Source organism: Nerophis ophidion, linkage group LG12, assembly GCF_033978795.1.
Source record: "Nerophis ophidion isolate RoL-2023_Sa linkage group LG12, RoL_Noph_v1.0, whole genome shotgun sequence".
Taxonomy (NCBI): Eukaryota; Metazoa; Chordata; class Actinopteri; order Syngnathiformes; family Syngnathidae; genus Nerophis; species Nerophis ophidion.
This window is the reverse complement of record NC_084622.1, coordinates 65,360,318-65,375,317: the sequence shown is the minus strand read 5'-3', so window position 1 is coordinate 65,375,317 and position 15,000 is coordinate 65,360,318. Positions and strand designations below refer to the sequence as shown.

The 15,000-nt window shown below is 38.6% G+C and overlaps 1 protein-coding gene across 1 annotated transcript in view; it reads left to right on the top strand.

Moving 5' to 3' along the window:
- cdh13 (cadherin 13, H-cadherin (heart)) overlaps nt 1-15,000 on the top strand; it is a 795,802-nt gene that overhangs the window by 318,101 nt on the left and 462,701 nt on the right. The window lies entirely within an intron of this gene.

Genomic DNA, 15,000 nt, shown 5'->3' with positions numbered 1-15,000 from the left:
AGGTCTAGTGCTGTGGTTCTCAAATGGGGGTACGCATACCCTTGGGGGCACTTAAAGGTATGCCAAGGGGTACATAAGTTTTTGTTTTTTTAAATATTTAAAAAATAGCAACAATTCAAAAATAATTTATAAATGTATTTATTGAATAATACTTCACCTGTGAAAAGAAATGCAACAATGCAATAATCAGTGTTGACAGCTAGATTTTTTTGTGGACATGTCCCATAAATATTGTTTATGTTTAAAATATAATTTTTCTGTGAAGAAATCTAATAAACTGAAATGTATTATGTTTGCAGATGATACACATGTATATTGTTCAGGAGAAGACTTCAAGGAAGTGTTGAGGATAATAGAGATGGAGTTAATTTAGCTAAAAAAATGGTTTGATATTAATAAGTTATCATTAAATGATAAGAAAACTACATTTATGGTGTTTAGTGGAGCAAGGACAAATTGTGAAGCAAAATTAAGATTCAATCAATCAATCAATGTTTACTTATATAGCCCTATATTGCTATTATTTATAAAGTAAGACACATGCTGAATATGTTGTATTGTTCATTTATTTTGACATATTTAACATATTGTGTTGAAATTTGGGGAAATGTCTATAAAACAAACATAGACCCAATAATAAAACTTCAAAAAAGGGTCATTAGAATAATACACAAAGCCTGCTACTATGAACATACCAATCCATTATTTATGAGTTCAAATGTATTAACATTTTCAGACATTGTGTTTTTAAAAACAATGGAAATTATGTTTGGCGTAAAGAACAAAAGCCTTCCAGCTTGTATTCTCAGGCTATTTCATTTAAGAGGAGAAAACTATAATTTAGGGGGGGATATCGATTTTTGAAATAGGTAAAGCGAGAACAAATATAAAATACAAATGTATTACAGTTTTAGGAGTTGAATGGTGGAAGAAGCTCAGTGATGAGCTGAAGACATGCACTTCTTTGGTAAGCTTTAAGAAAACATTGAAAGGTGAAATAATTGAAAATTATCAAATATACTAACAATTACTTTCATCCCATTTTTTTCAACGTTGATGTTCCAGGCAATCTAATCTTCAATGAAGGTATAGGATAGGCAAATATAAGCTTTGGCTTCAGCCTATTCCTTTTTTGGTCATTCTTTTTCTTTTCTTTCGTGTGTAAATGTGCATTATTGTATACATAGAACATGTACTGTAAAACTGATCACACAAAATGGTTGATTGATTATATGACCGAAATAAACTTATTTCATTCATTCATTCAACATGTTTAAAATGAAGTTGATTAATCCAGATTACTTCTATGTGTAGAAAATCTTTATTTATAATTGAATCACTATTTTTCAACAAGTTTTTACTTATTTTTATATATTTTTTTCCAAAATAGTTCAAGAAAGACCACTACAAATGAGCAATATTTTGCACTGTTATACAGTTTTATAAATCCGAAACTGATGACATAGTGCTGTATTTTACTTCTTTATCTCTTTTTCTCAACCCAAATTGTTTTTGTTCTTATTAGGGGGTACTTGAATTAAAAAAATGTTCACAGGGGGTACATCACTGAAAAAATGTTGAGAACCGCTGATATAGATCATAAAATCATGCCTCTCACCTGGGAAGTAGATGGCTGAGAAGATAATCCAACAAGTTGGGACACTTGTACAGCAATTTAAGGACCTGGAACTGGCGAGAACGACACAGATAGTGCTAGTTCCCACCACCCGCCGAAGTGGAACAAAAATAAGAGCGCTAGCCAGGAAAAAAATGCACTGAACACAGGGAAACAACCCCAAAACCTAAAAACTGCCACACAGGTCACAACAGTTTTATTAATAAACATGACACGCTGGATTATGATTCAGTAATATTCACTCATTTCCTGCCAGACTGTTTCTTAAACAAAGGACTTAATTTCCTTCGACGGTGGAAAGAAGACCAATGTTCAGCATTTTCGACCCAGAGCTGACTTCTCATTTATGTTACCCCGTGATAAAATCTGAGATCTATTAGTGTGAGGACACTGAGAAATCTCCCAGTGCCCTCGGTGACATGAAAGCTATCGCATACTCGGCTGCAGTGTATTGATGATAACGATGATATCCCACTGAGAGCGACGGCCTTGGGCCTGGTGGTGGTTTCACTACGGTATCCCTGAAGCGTCCACAGGGCCACCGCGTTAACAAGCGACCAGGGTGTTCAGAACCACTTTGGACTGGGATGTAGTCTGCATAATAACAATCAAGAACGGGAGGCAGTTAAGTTAAAAAAAAAAAACGAAAAAACTGAAGTATCAGCCAATCAACTCAGCCAAGACAAGATGGCGAGTACTGTATCGCAGTGTTTTTCAACATTTTTTGGAGCCAAGGCACATTTTTTGCGTTGAAAAAATCCAGAGGCACACCAGCAGCATAAATCATTAGAAAATTAAACTCTGTTGACAATAAAAAGTCTTTGTCGCAATTGTTGGATACAACTTTAAAGCATAACCAAGCATGCATCAGTATAGCTCTTGTCTCAAAGTCGGTGTACTGTTGATTGGTTCAAAATGTTATTCGTAGGTTGCACAAATCCACAATAATAAATTCATGATAACGGTGGTAGTCATGACAGGTTACAACCTTTCTCATCAAGCTGTGACTTATTTTGAGTTTGTTGCTGTTTTCCTGCGTGTAGTGTTTTAGTTCTTGTCTTACGCTCCTATTTGCTCTTTTTTTTGGTATTTTCCTTTAGCAGTTTCATGTCTTTTAGCGATCAAGAATATTTCATTTGTTGTTATCCTTCTACAGTATGAAGTGATATTGTTGATTGTCATGTCATGTTGGGATGTACATTGTGGACGCCATCTTTGCTCCACAGTAAGTCTTTGCTGTCGTCCAGCATTCTGTTTTTGTTTACTTTGGAGCCAGTTCAGTATTAGTTTCGTTCTGCGTAGCCTTCCGTAAGCTTCAATGCATTTTCTAAGGGACATTCACCTTTTGTTTATTTTTGGTTTAAGCATTAGATACACTTTTACCATATGTGTGAATGCTCCAAAACATCCACACATATGGTTTTCTACACTAAACTATTACGTATTCATTAATATTCCTCTATTTCTTCTTCTCTAGTTTTTGGCGCGCTCTCCCGTCCACATTTTTCATCCGAACCAAACCATTCCAACTTCAAAATGCCCGGCCTCTTTGGGAATTGCGGGCTTTCCTTTGACAAATTCCCCAAAATTCCAAGATTTCCCAGAATTCTCGATTTTCCGAGACATTTTTCCCATTTTAAAAGTAATTGGCCAGTTTTCAAACTTTCACCATTTCCACATTTTTCAACCTATTCATACCATTCCACCTTCAACACATTCCACCATCTTTGAAATTCAAACTACCATTTTTCGAAGCATAAAAAAATCACAGGATTTTCCAGAATTCCTGGTTTTCCAAAGCCCTATTTCCACCCGTTTTTCTGGCCATTATTCCGGCCACATTTTTCAATGCATTCCAATCGTTCCACCGTCAAAACATTCCTCTTAATCAGGACAAAACAATGAAGTAGTTTTTTGAAGTGGAAAGATGCCAAGTTCAAACACTGATGACATCTATTAAACAGACGAGAAGCAAGGAATCATGCAGAGACAGAGTTAAATTTTGCTCAATTGACGAAATAATTTATCTGGGCTGTACTATAGTTACAGATCCAAAAAACGGTTTAAAGTCCAGCCCACTTGCTTCCTCAATTTATTTGGGATGTCCCTGGTCACATCACTGAAGCTGTCGCTGAGGGAAGGGGGTAATCTCGATAGCTCCTGTTGGACACAATATATGATTATAGAAAAATGCAAATGTGTTGACAGTCCTGATATCGCCTTGTCTCTGCTCTGTCTGTGTCATGGTACTTTATCTTTGGCCTTGGCAGTCAGCAGGCTGATTCTGGAAACAAACACTGATACGAGACAGGCTTTCACTCTTTTGGATTGCCAGCTTTGCACAGACAAAAATTAAAGTTTAGCACAATTGATAATAACTATAGCAACGGCCCTTAAACATAAGAGTTGTGTGATAATATATACATAATTATTCTAATACAATGTCTGTTTTTTCTCCAAATTCCAGGAAATCTGTAATACAATTTCTCAGTTCAACACATTACTACTTCAACATTTCTCCACCGATTTGAAAAATTCTAACACCAACCATTTCAACTCATTCAGACCATTCAAGTTTTTTCCGCTTTTCCCGAAATTCCCAATTTCGGGGGGGAAACTTCTATTGAAATGAATGGGACATTCTTCAAAGTTCCACGACTCCCACATTTTTCATCTGATTCAAACCGTTCCAACTTTGAAATATTCAGCCTGTTTGGGAATTGTGTGCTTTAGCTCAACAATTCCATTGGAGCATTCACACGCAATTCCCTCAGGAATTGCCTCATCTAGTTATTAGTGTTCCTAAAAATCAGAAATACTGGCCCCAAGACACATTTTTTTTCTAAATTTCCCCGCCCCCCCCCCCAAATAATTCCCCAGGCCTGCCATGCAGTATGTTTATGACGCGCTGAAAGCTGATTTTCCACACCAATAGCTTTGCGTCTTATGCAACCTGCCACTTCCACGCCGCGACCATTCATTGTTCATGTCGCCTCCATCTTTCCGTAAGATAAGCGGTGAGGAGCGAGAGCGATGGGAGATTGATAACTCTGGCATTTGACATATGATTGTTTGTGTGTGCTGGTGACCCGGCGGGCCAGGGGCTAGTGTTCTGACAGCAGGTCTCAGGAGAAGGGTAAGAACTGTATTGTTAATGTCACACCTCACGCCAGCTGCAACATTCTTTTGATGACGAGCTCCGTCTCCTTCCTTCCCCGAGGGTACCAACACCAACCAGATCTTGGAAGAAAATTGTCAGCTGACAATATGGTTGGATGAAATCTGGCAAATCCCAGATGAATTTTCGGCCGTATTAGTTAGACCAGGGGTCACCTGGTATGTGTGTAGCCCGTAAGGACCAGATGAGTCGCCCGCTGGCCTGTTCTAAAAATAACTCAAATAGCAGCACTTACCAGTGAGCTGCCTCTATTTTTTAAATTGTATTTATTTACTAGCAAGCTGGTCTCACTTTGCTTGACATTTTTATTCTAAGAGAGACAAAACTCAAATAGAATTTGAAAATCCAAGAAACTATTTTAAAGACTTGGTCTTCACTTGTTTAAATATATTCATTATTTTTTTTTTTTACTTTGCTGCTTATAACTTTCAGAAAGACAATTTTAGAGAAAAATGACAACCTTAAAAATGATTTTAAGGATTTTTTAACACATGTGCATTTTTACCTTTTAAATTCCTTCCTCTTCTTTCCTGACAATTTAAATCAATGTTCAAGTATTTTTTTTTAAATTGTAAATAATAATAAATACATTTTAATTTAATTCTTCATTTTAGCTTCTGTTTGTTCAACCAAAAATATTTGTGAAATAATTCTTCCAGCTTATGATTAAAATTCAAAAAAATTATTCTGGCAAATCTAGAAAATCTTTAGAATAAAATTTAAATCTGAATTCGAATTCTTTTGAATTTCTTTTAAAAATTTTGTTCTGGAAAATCTCGAAGAAATAATTATTTGTCTTTGTTAGAAATATAGCTTGGTCCAATTTGTTATATATTCTAACAAAGTGTAGATTGGATTTTAACCTATTTAAAACATTTCATCAAAATCCTAAAATGAATCTTAATTAGGAAATTGACTAATGATGTTCCATGAATTCTTTTTTACATTTTTTCCAAAAGATTTGAATTAGCTAGTTTTTCTCTTCTTTTTTTCGGTTGAAGTTTGAATTTTAAAGAGTCGATATTGAAGATAAACTAGGTTTCAAAATATAATTTTCATTTTTTTTCCTGTTTTCTCCTCTTTTAAACCGTTCAATTAAGTGGGTTTTTTTCATCATTTATTTTCTACAAAAAAACCTTCCGTAAAAGGAAAAAAAATGTACGACAGAATGACAGACAGACATTCACATTTTTATATATATATATATATATATATATATATATATATATATATATATATATATATATATATATATATATATATATATATATATATATATATATATCTTGATTGGATTATCCAGAGAATAGTGCTCGATACCGTGGTAGAGCGCAATATGTAAGTGTGGGAGAAATCACAAGACTACTTCATCTCTACAAAACTGTTTCATGATCCTTTTTTAAGTGTATATTGTGTTTTTTATTTTGATTTAATAAAAAATAAAAATAAATTAAAAAAATTATTATTATTATTATTTTTTTAAATAAAAATGAATAAAAAATTATTCTGCGGCCCGGTGGTTGGGGACCACTGCTATAAACGAGCGTACCATGACTGAATTTAAATGAATGAATTCATTTACTCTGGCAGACAGACATATATAACAACACTTCATCACTCTTTGTTATTTAACAGACATGCAAACACCCAAAAGGGATACGGGAAAAAAGCAAGAATGTTTATCCATGTCCCGCCCTTAATTTACAATCAACTTATATGTAGGTTATATAGTCCAAGATCAAACAGCAGATTTGATGGATACATGACAGTTTCAGAAGAAGTATAAAATATGATAATGGATGATAATGACAAGTCAGTATACAGACACCAATATGGATATAACAGCATTGAGCGAAAATGAGATTAGCTCCATCTTGTCTGGGTATCTTTCGTCTTCTGAAGCCCTGTCTGGTGTGTTATGTCCCTTGTTCCACAGTCAGTTATTTTGCACCTGTGTCCCACAGTTGAGATAGTCCAAACTACTAGTCATATTTTTAATAGTTTCCCAACAACACATTTTTTTACCGCAAGGTTGAACACTCTTAGGCTAGAAGACAGTTTAATTTCTCCGCTCACGTTGTCCCACAATGTTATATTTGAAGTTCAGGACACCTTTGAGTTCATGTGGACCATCTCTGAGTGAAAACAGACTGTATATTTGCAGGTAGAGCCCTTTGTGAGGATATAAATATAACTTGAAGGCTACTGTGGTCACAGTTCTTTGGTGACGGACCCCAAGATGCAGAGATGGAGGCAGGCATGGAATGGGAAAACATGATTTAATTAAATACTAAGACAAAAACAAAACCAAAAGGGTACAAACACAAAGCGTGCACGAGGCGGATAATCAAACAAAAGGAGCTAGCCTGGGAGCTAGAAAATAACGAACAGGAGCTTAGCGTGGAAGCTAGCGGGTAGCGAACAGGCAAACAGAAGTCGTACTTGTATATAGAAAAATAAAACGGAAGCAGGGAACAAAAAAACAGTAAGCTACAAACATCAACTGAATATAGCTTACCGCTACGCTGCAAAGACAAGGTACGACACGAGAGGAGCGATAACACATCACAAGAACGACTAGACGTGACATCGACAAGACAATACAATGATCCAGCCACTGACACAAGACAAAGGAGGTACAAATAGGAGCCGGCTAGACATCTGTGTTGCTGAATTTTTTGCAATTTGTTCAATTAAAAATGGAGACGTCAAAGAAGAAAGCTGTAGGTGGGAAGCAGATGCCAATCAGCCACAGCCAAAGGGAACACGACAGGAAGCTGACAAAATAAGAGCACTAGACAGGAACTAAGGACAGGAAATACTAAACACACTGAGGAGGAACACAGCACTCAGGGAACCAGACCAGAAGCTGACAAATGAAGAGCACTTGACAGGAACTAAAAGACAGGAAATACTAAACACAGGAAACAGACAAATGCAGAGGAAAAAACTAAAACATAGACAAACTGTCAGGAGCAAGCCTGACAACTGTATTGGATTATATCATGTAGTTTAAAGGCCTACTGAAAGCCACTACTAGCGACCACGCAGTCTGATAGTTTATATATCAATGATGAAATATTAACATTGCAACACATGACAATACGGCCGCTTTAGTTTACTAAATTGCAATTTAAAATTTCGCGCGAAGTATCCTGTTGAAAACGTCGCGTGACGTCACGGATTGTAGCTGACATTTTGTTCCAGCCCGATCCCAGCTATAAATCATCTGCTTTGATCGCATAATTACACAATAATCTAGACATCTGTGTTGCTTAATTTTTTGCAATTTGTTCAATTAATAATGGAGACGTCAAAGAAGAACGCTGTAGGTGGGAAGCAGTGTATTGCGGCCGCCTATAGCCACACAAACACAGCCGGTGTTTCCTTGTTTCCTTGTTTACATTCCCGAAAAATTACTGTGAAGCTTTACTATGGAACAGAGCGGTCAAGTGAACATGGTTTCCGACCACATGTCAACCGGCAGGTTTCGATGAGAACATTTTGGTAATAAATCGGCTCTTACCGTAGACATGAGCGGAGCCTGCGTCGTTTTTCGTGCACCTGTCAATGAGGCAGCTGCGGACTCTCTTGCCTCCTCAGACCGACTGGCCCCGAACGTGGGATGCTATCACCGTGGAGGAGGGGAAAAAAAAGCTCAGCACAGCCCCAACGGCTGCCTTCGCTTTGTCTCGTCGAGAAACGTGGCTTCCCTCAAAGACACTAGCCGTCACCACACCCGTCTGACTTTTAGGTACGAGTACGACCATATAATCTCACTAAAACACTAGTAACACAATAAGCAGATAAGAGATTTTCCAGAATTATCCTAATAAATGTGTCTAATAACATCTGAATCGCTCCCACTGCCCTCGTGTTGTTTTATTTTTGTAGTCCTTCACTCTCACTTTCCTCATCCACAAATCTTTCATCCGCGCTCAAATTAATGGAGAAATCGTCGCTTTCTCGGTCCGAATCGCTCTAGCTGCTGGTGGCCATGATTGTAAACAATGTTCAGATGTGAGGAGCTCCACAACCCGTGACGTCACGCGCACATGGCCTGCTACTTCCGGTACAGGCAAGGCTTTTTTATTAGCGACCAAAAGTTGCGAACTTTACCATGGATGTTCTCTACTAAATCCTTTCAGCAAAAATATGGCCATATTGCGAAATCCCCGTTTAAATAAGAAAATCTCATTTCAGTAGGCCTTTTTAATAAAAAAAATAGTCATTCTGAACAGATGATTGGTGACTATACTACTATGATATACTATTCAAGTTTATATTGTAATTGATATTCTAGCCAAGACCTGACTGTCAATCATTCTCATCTCCCTGTCAGCCGGCTGTCCACCAGCGGCGACATGTTAGCTTTGTTTCATTTCCTTTCCCCACAATGCACTTTTTTTTTGTCTTGTTTGTGCTCTCGCAAATTCCGCCATTAAACACCCATTTTGTCCTCAGCTCCGCAGTGCAGAACAAGCAAGTTGTGTTAGGGAACTTTACAGTCTATAAAATGCAAACAGCCTCTGGCTTTATCATTTTGAATAGATTATTCTCTTAATTGTCTTGGGAAAACAAAAAAAAAACAACCTTCCTCCCCTCTTTTATTTGTTCAAGACAATTAGTGGTGTTTATTTGCAGCAGAGACAAATTTCACACCCGACCTGAAATGCAGGACACAGGGCAGGTGTGATGTCCAGTAAAACAAACAAACACAATGCAATAAAAGATACATTGGTCAGGTGAGAACTGTTAGAAGGGATGCTCACATAAAGAACACTTCTACTGCAACCTTTTCACTTTTGATGATAACAAACATGACTTTGTTTTTATATATCAAGAACTGACAAAGTTTGTTCGAAAATGAAATGTCGGTTTTAGCACACTCCATTTTTCATATGATTCAATTTCCAAAGACATCGCATGCGATGGTGATATAGTCTCCACGTACATCTTGAAATAACCCAATAAGGCAGGGGTCGGGAACCTTTTTGGCTGAGAGTTTCTTTCTGTTCATCATTCTGGGATCTTCTCACATGCGCACGCACCCTACCCATGCTGCACCCAACCTTCACACCCTCGTCCACAGTTCCATGCCGTGAAAGTTTATGTATTTATGCCACAGTGCTAGTTTTTGTTTTGTTTGTTTATAGTCATGCCATCGTGCTGTTTCTGATTCATAGTTCATTCATGCCAATCAAGCAAGTGTTTTTGTTTCAGGTTTGTACTGTTTAGCCAAGTTTCTTCCTCCATTGTGAGCGCTTTTTGTTTATTAAATAAACAACCATGTACTCACGTCCACGCCACACTCGTGCTGATTCTCATCTGCATCGAAGAAACAATCCACGTCCAAGCCTTGTTGTGACAGTGACCTGTCCCTTTTTTGATGTTTTGCTGCTTTCTTATGATGCCTCACTGTTGTCAACATATTTGATACTTATTTGTAATTCTAAAAGTTGTTTTATGACTCGAGAAAAAAAAACAAAAAACATATATAATTAGAGGTTTTACTCACATTGAGAATATTTTGTATGCAGTATGCAATTTAGAGAAACGTTAAATATGCAGTACTCAAAATTATCCCTTTTTCCGGTGAATGAAAGGTAAAAAAAGTAGTTATTTTGTACATGTCAAGACGTGGACTTTAGTGTGATTTTTTTCCCCGTGGTGCAAAGCGAGTGGATCGGACATGGCGTGAAGGTAAAAACACGATTTTAATCTTAACTCGGAAAAAAGGAACAAACGAAAGGCGCTCTCAGCAAAGGTTCAAAACTTGGCTAAGGAAACAAAACTACCACAAAGGCAAAACTATGGACATAAAACAATCAATCAATCAATGTTTATTTATATAGCCCCAAATCACAAATGTCTCAAAGGACTGCACAAATCATTACGACTACGACATCCTCGGAAGAACCCACAAAAGGGCAAGGAAAACTCACACCCAGTGGGCAGGGAGAATTCACATCCAGTGGGACGCCAGTGACAATGCTGACTATGAGAAACCTTGGAGAGGACCTCAGATGTGGGCAACCCCCACCCTCTAGGGGACCGAAAGCAATGGATGTGGAGCGGGTCTAACATGATACTGCGAAAGTTCAATCCATAGTGGCTCCAACACAGCCGCGAGAGTTCAGTTCAAAGCGGATCCAAGACAGCAGCGAGAGTCCCGTCCACAGGAAACCATCTCAAGCGAAGGCGGATCAGCAGCGTAGAGATGTCCCCAACCGATACACAGGCGAGTGGTCCATCCTGGGTCTCGACTCTGGACAGCCAGTACTTCATCCATGGTCATCGGACTGGACACCCTCCACAAGGGAGGGGTGGACATAGGAGAAAAAAGAAAAGAAGCGGCAGATCAACTGGTCTAAAAAGGAGGTCTATTTAAAGGCTAGAGTATACAGATGAGTTTTAAGGTGAGACTTAAATGCTTCTACTGAGGTAGCATCTCGAACTGTTACCGGGTTAGGGTTAGAGTACTGGAGCCCGAACGGAAAACGCTCTATAGCCCGCAGACTTTTTTTGGGCTCTAGGAATCACTAATAAGCCGGAGTCTTTTGAACGCAGATTTCATGCCGGTACATATGGTACAATAATATATATGTATGTATATATGTATATAAAGGTATATACAGTATAGGTATATATGTATGTATATATGTATATAAAGGTATATACAGTATAGGCGTAATGTGATCAAACTTTCTTGTTCTTGTCAAAAGTCTAGCAGCCACATTTTGTACCAACTGTAATCTTTTAATGCTAGACATGGGGAGACCCGAAAATAATACGTTACAGTAATCGAGACGAGACGTAACAAACGCATGGATAATGATCTCAGCGTCTTTAGTGGACAGAATGGAGCGAATTTTAGCGATATTACGGAGATGAAAGAAGGCCGTTTTAGTAACGCTTTTAATGTGTGACTCAAAGGAGAGAGTTGGGTGGAAGATAATACCCAGATTCTTTACCGAGTCACCTTGTTTAATTGTTTGGTTGTCAAATGTTAGAGTTGTATTATTAAATAGAGGTCGGTGTCTAGCAGGACCGATAATCAGCATTTCCGTTGTTTTGGTGTTAAGTTGCAAAAAATTTGCGGATATCCATTGTCTAATTTCATTAAGACACGCCTCCAGCTGACTACAATCCGGCGTGTTGGTCAGCTTTAGGGGCATGTAGAGTTGGGTGTCATCAGCATAGCAGTGAAAGCTAACACCGTATTTGCGTATGATGTCACCCAACTTGCAAATGCTAATGGTAATGGGTTATTCTTGTATAGCGCTTTTCTACCTTCAAGGTACTCAAAGCGCTTTGAAACTATTTCCACATTCACCCATTCACACAAACATTTACATACTGATCGTGGGAGCTGCCATGCAAGGCGCTAACCAGGTCCCATCAGGAGCAAGGGTGAAGCGTCTTGCTCAAGGACACAACGGACATGACGAGGTTGATAGAAGGTGGGGATCGAACCAGGAACCCTCAGGTTGCCGACACGGCCCCTCTCCCAATCTTGCCACGCCAAATCAGACTCAGAAATGTGATAATGAAACAAAACACAACAACTGCACAGCAGTTACCGGTATTATAATCAGCTCATTTTCAAATGTTGCAATAAAAAAATGTTTTTTTTTATCCTGAGCAATTAATGATTCAGGCCATTTTAAAGGATAGAGAAGCTATTTCCAGTGGGAACTGTACTTGTTTTCATTGAAACATATTTTTTACCGGTATAGCTCGGTTGGTAGAGCGGCCGTGCCAGCAACTTGAGGGTTGCAGGTTCGATCCCCGCTTCCACTGTCCTAGTCCCTGCCGTTGTGTCCTTGGGCAAGACACTTTACCCACCTGCTCCCAGTGCCACCCACACTGCTTTGAATGTAAAAATTACATATTGGGTTTCACTATGTAAAGCGCTTTGAGTCACTAGAGAAAAAAGCGCTATATAAATATAATTCACTCCGCCGACTTCGTCTTATGTTAAACCTGTCATTCTTGCTGAAAAGATTTTAATCATATTTGAGTTTTTAACTGAAACATTAAAACAAATACATATATAATTTGTAAACACACACAAAAGTCATAAAAATTGGTACCGCTTAGTACCGTTATTGATTCCTAGGTACTGGGAATCGGTACCGCATTGGTTCAAATGTGAACGGGACCTATCGCCGTAGCAACAGGCGCCCTGAGCTTGCAAATGTGAGTAAAAATGTGTTCAAACTATGCAAATTATGGCATGAATAAAGAAAACTTACTTGGAACGAGAAAAGAGCATGAAAAAGAGCAGCATGACTAACAAGGGTGTGTCAAGGGTGATGTCTTCAGGCTGACTGCCTGGCAACCACAGGCTTAAATCGAGGTGACGTGATTAACAACAGGTGCGCGTGTCCAAATGAATCAGGTGTGTGACATGAGGACGGGTGAAAACTAATAGGTTGTCATGGAAACAAAGCAGGGAGTGAAAAAACAGGAACTGACAGAGTGCAAAAACCAAACAGAACATAGCCAAACTAGTACAATATGGAAGCTGTGATTTTTTTTATTTTTTTACAAAAGGGTAATTTTGATAAGCAACAGCCACACAATCTTGTTGACTTGCCACACAGTCGGTCTTGATTGAGGCTCAGCTCTCAGGCTTGTTGTGATGGGAAGACAGTACTCATGATTAGTAATTAGCGACTCATTCAGAACGTTTGTTTTGCCCCGTTGTTTATTGAGAACTGTGTGACTGTGTTTTTTTTTTCAAATCCCACACCGTGTTCCAATCTGATGTGTGCATTTTTGTGCAGCCATGTCTCAGATTACCTGAGCGCAACAGCACTGGCCCTGCACTCAATTATGCCATCATTTTCAACGCACTTATGTGCTTAAAATAACGTCAATGTGAAAGTGTGCAATTTGGAACACGGCCTGTGTCCTTCGCAGGGGCCTTATGTCTGAAAGGGTTCCTACTAAAAGAGGGCAAATGTGCACAAAACTCCCATTTTGGGTTCATTTTGGAGCAAAAATTCACAGTACAGTATGAATGGACCTGATTACTAACTGTCTAACATCCTGCTCCGTCTTTCAGGTAACCATTCGCAAAGTTTGTGCGGTCCAAACAAATTGCACACCGATTCAGCGTATTTTTCGGACTATAATGCGCTTAAATTTGTTTTGTTTTTTGTCAAAACTCGACAGTTTACCTTTATAACCCTTGTAATGTACGGAATAATTGTGGTTTTGCTTACCCACCTCGAATACATTTTATTTGGGTTATTTGGTGTAATAAGAAGTGTGAGCAGTAGATGGCAGTCAAACATAAGATATACATGTAAACTGAAGTGAAGTGAATTATATTTATATAGCACTTTTCTCTAGTGACTCAAAGCGCTTCACATAGTGAAACCCAATATCTAAGTAACATTTAAAGCAGTGTGGGTGGCACTGGGAGCAGGTGGGTAAAATGTCTTGCCCAAGGACACAACAGCAGTGACTAGGATGGCGGAAGCGGGAATCGAACCTGCAACCCTCAAGTTGCTGGCATGGCCGCTCTACCAACCGAGCTATGCCGCCCCTGCAATATGATGGCAATACGACTCAAGTAAACCACCAACATTTTATATGTTCCATTGAAAATATAGAACATTACACACGGCACTAAAAAAAATCTATCAAAATGTTTTAGTACGGCTTTGTTAAGCTTTGAAGCCGCACTCTTTGATGGATTGTCGGCACATTAAACATACGAGTATTCTAATGGTGCGTGTATAAGGTAAGACATTTTATTCCGTTTTGTTTTACAATATTATGTAACAACAACTTTTTTTACCTTCTGGTACCTGCTGATCTGTATTTGGGATCTGCATGTCAGCTTTGTCACTGACAGTTTAGTTATGTTTTGGTTTTTCCTCTGTTTGTTTTTATATCCTGTCAGCGCTCCTATTTTGGTGCAGTTTCCTGCTTTTCTCCCTGAGTGTTGTTTCCCATCAGCTGCGACTGATTGGCACCCGGCCACACCTGGTTTCAATCAGCCAGATGTTATTCAGACCTGCTTTGCCCTCCAGTCAGTGTTGGAATATTGGTGTTGTAGCTGTAAGCTACTGTTGGTAAGCTGTATCCTGTAGCTGTTTGCAGCTTGCTGTCTTTTTGTTCCTCATTTCCTGTTTGCTGGTTCCTGTACCGTGTCTCCAGTTTGCCTGTT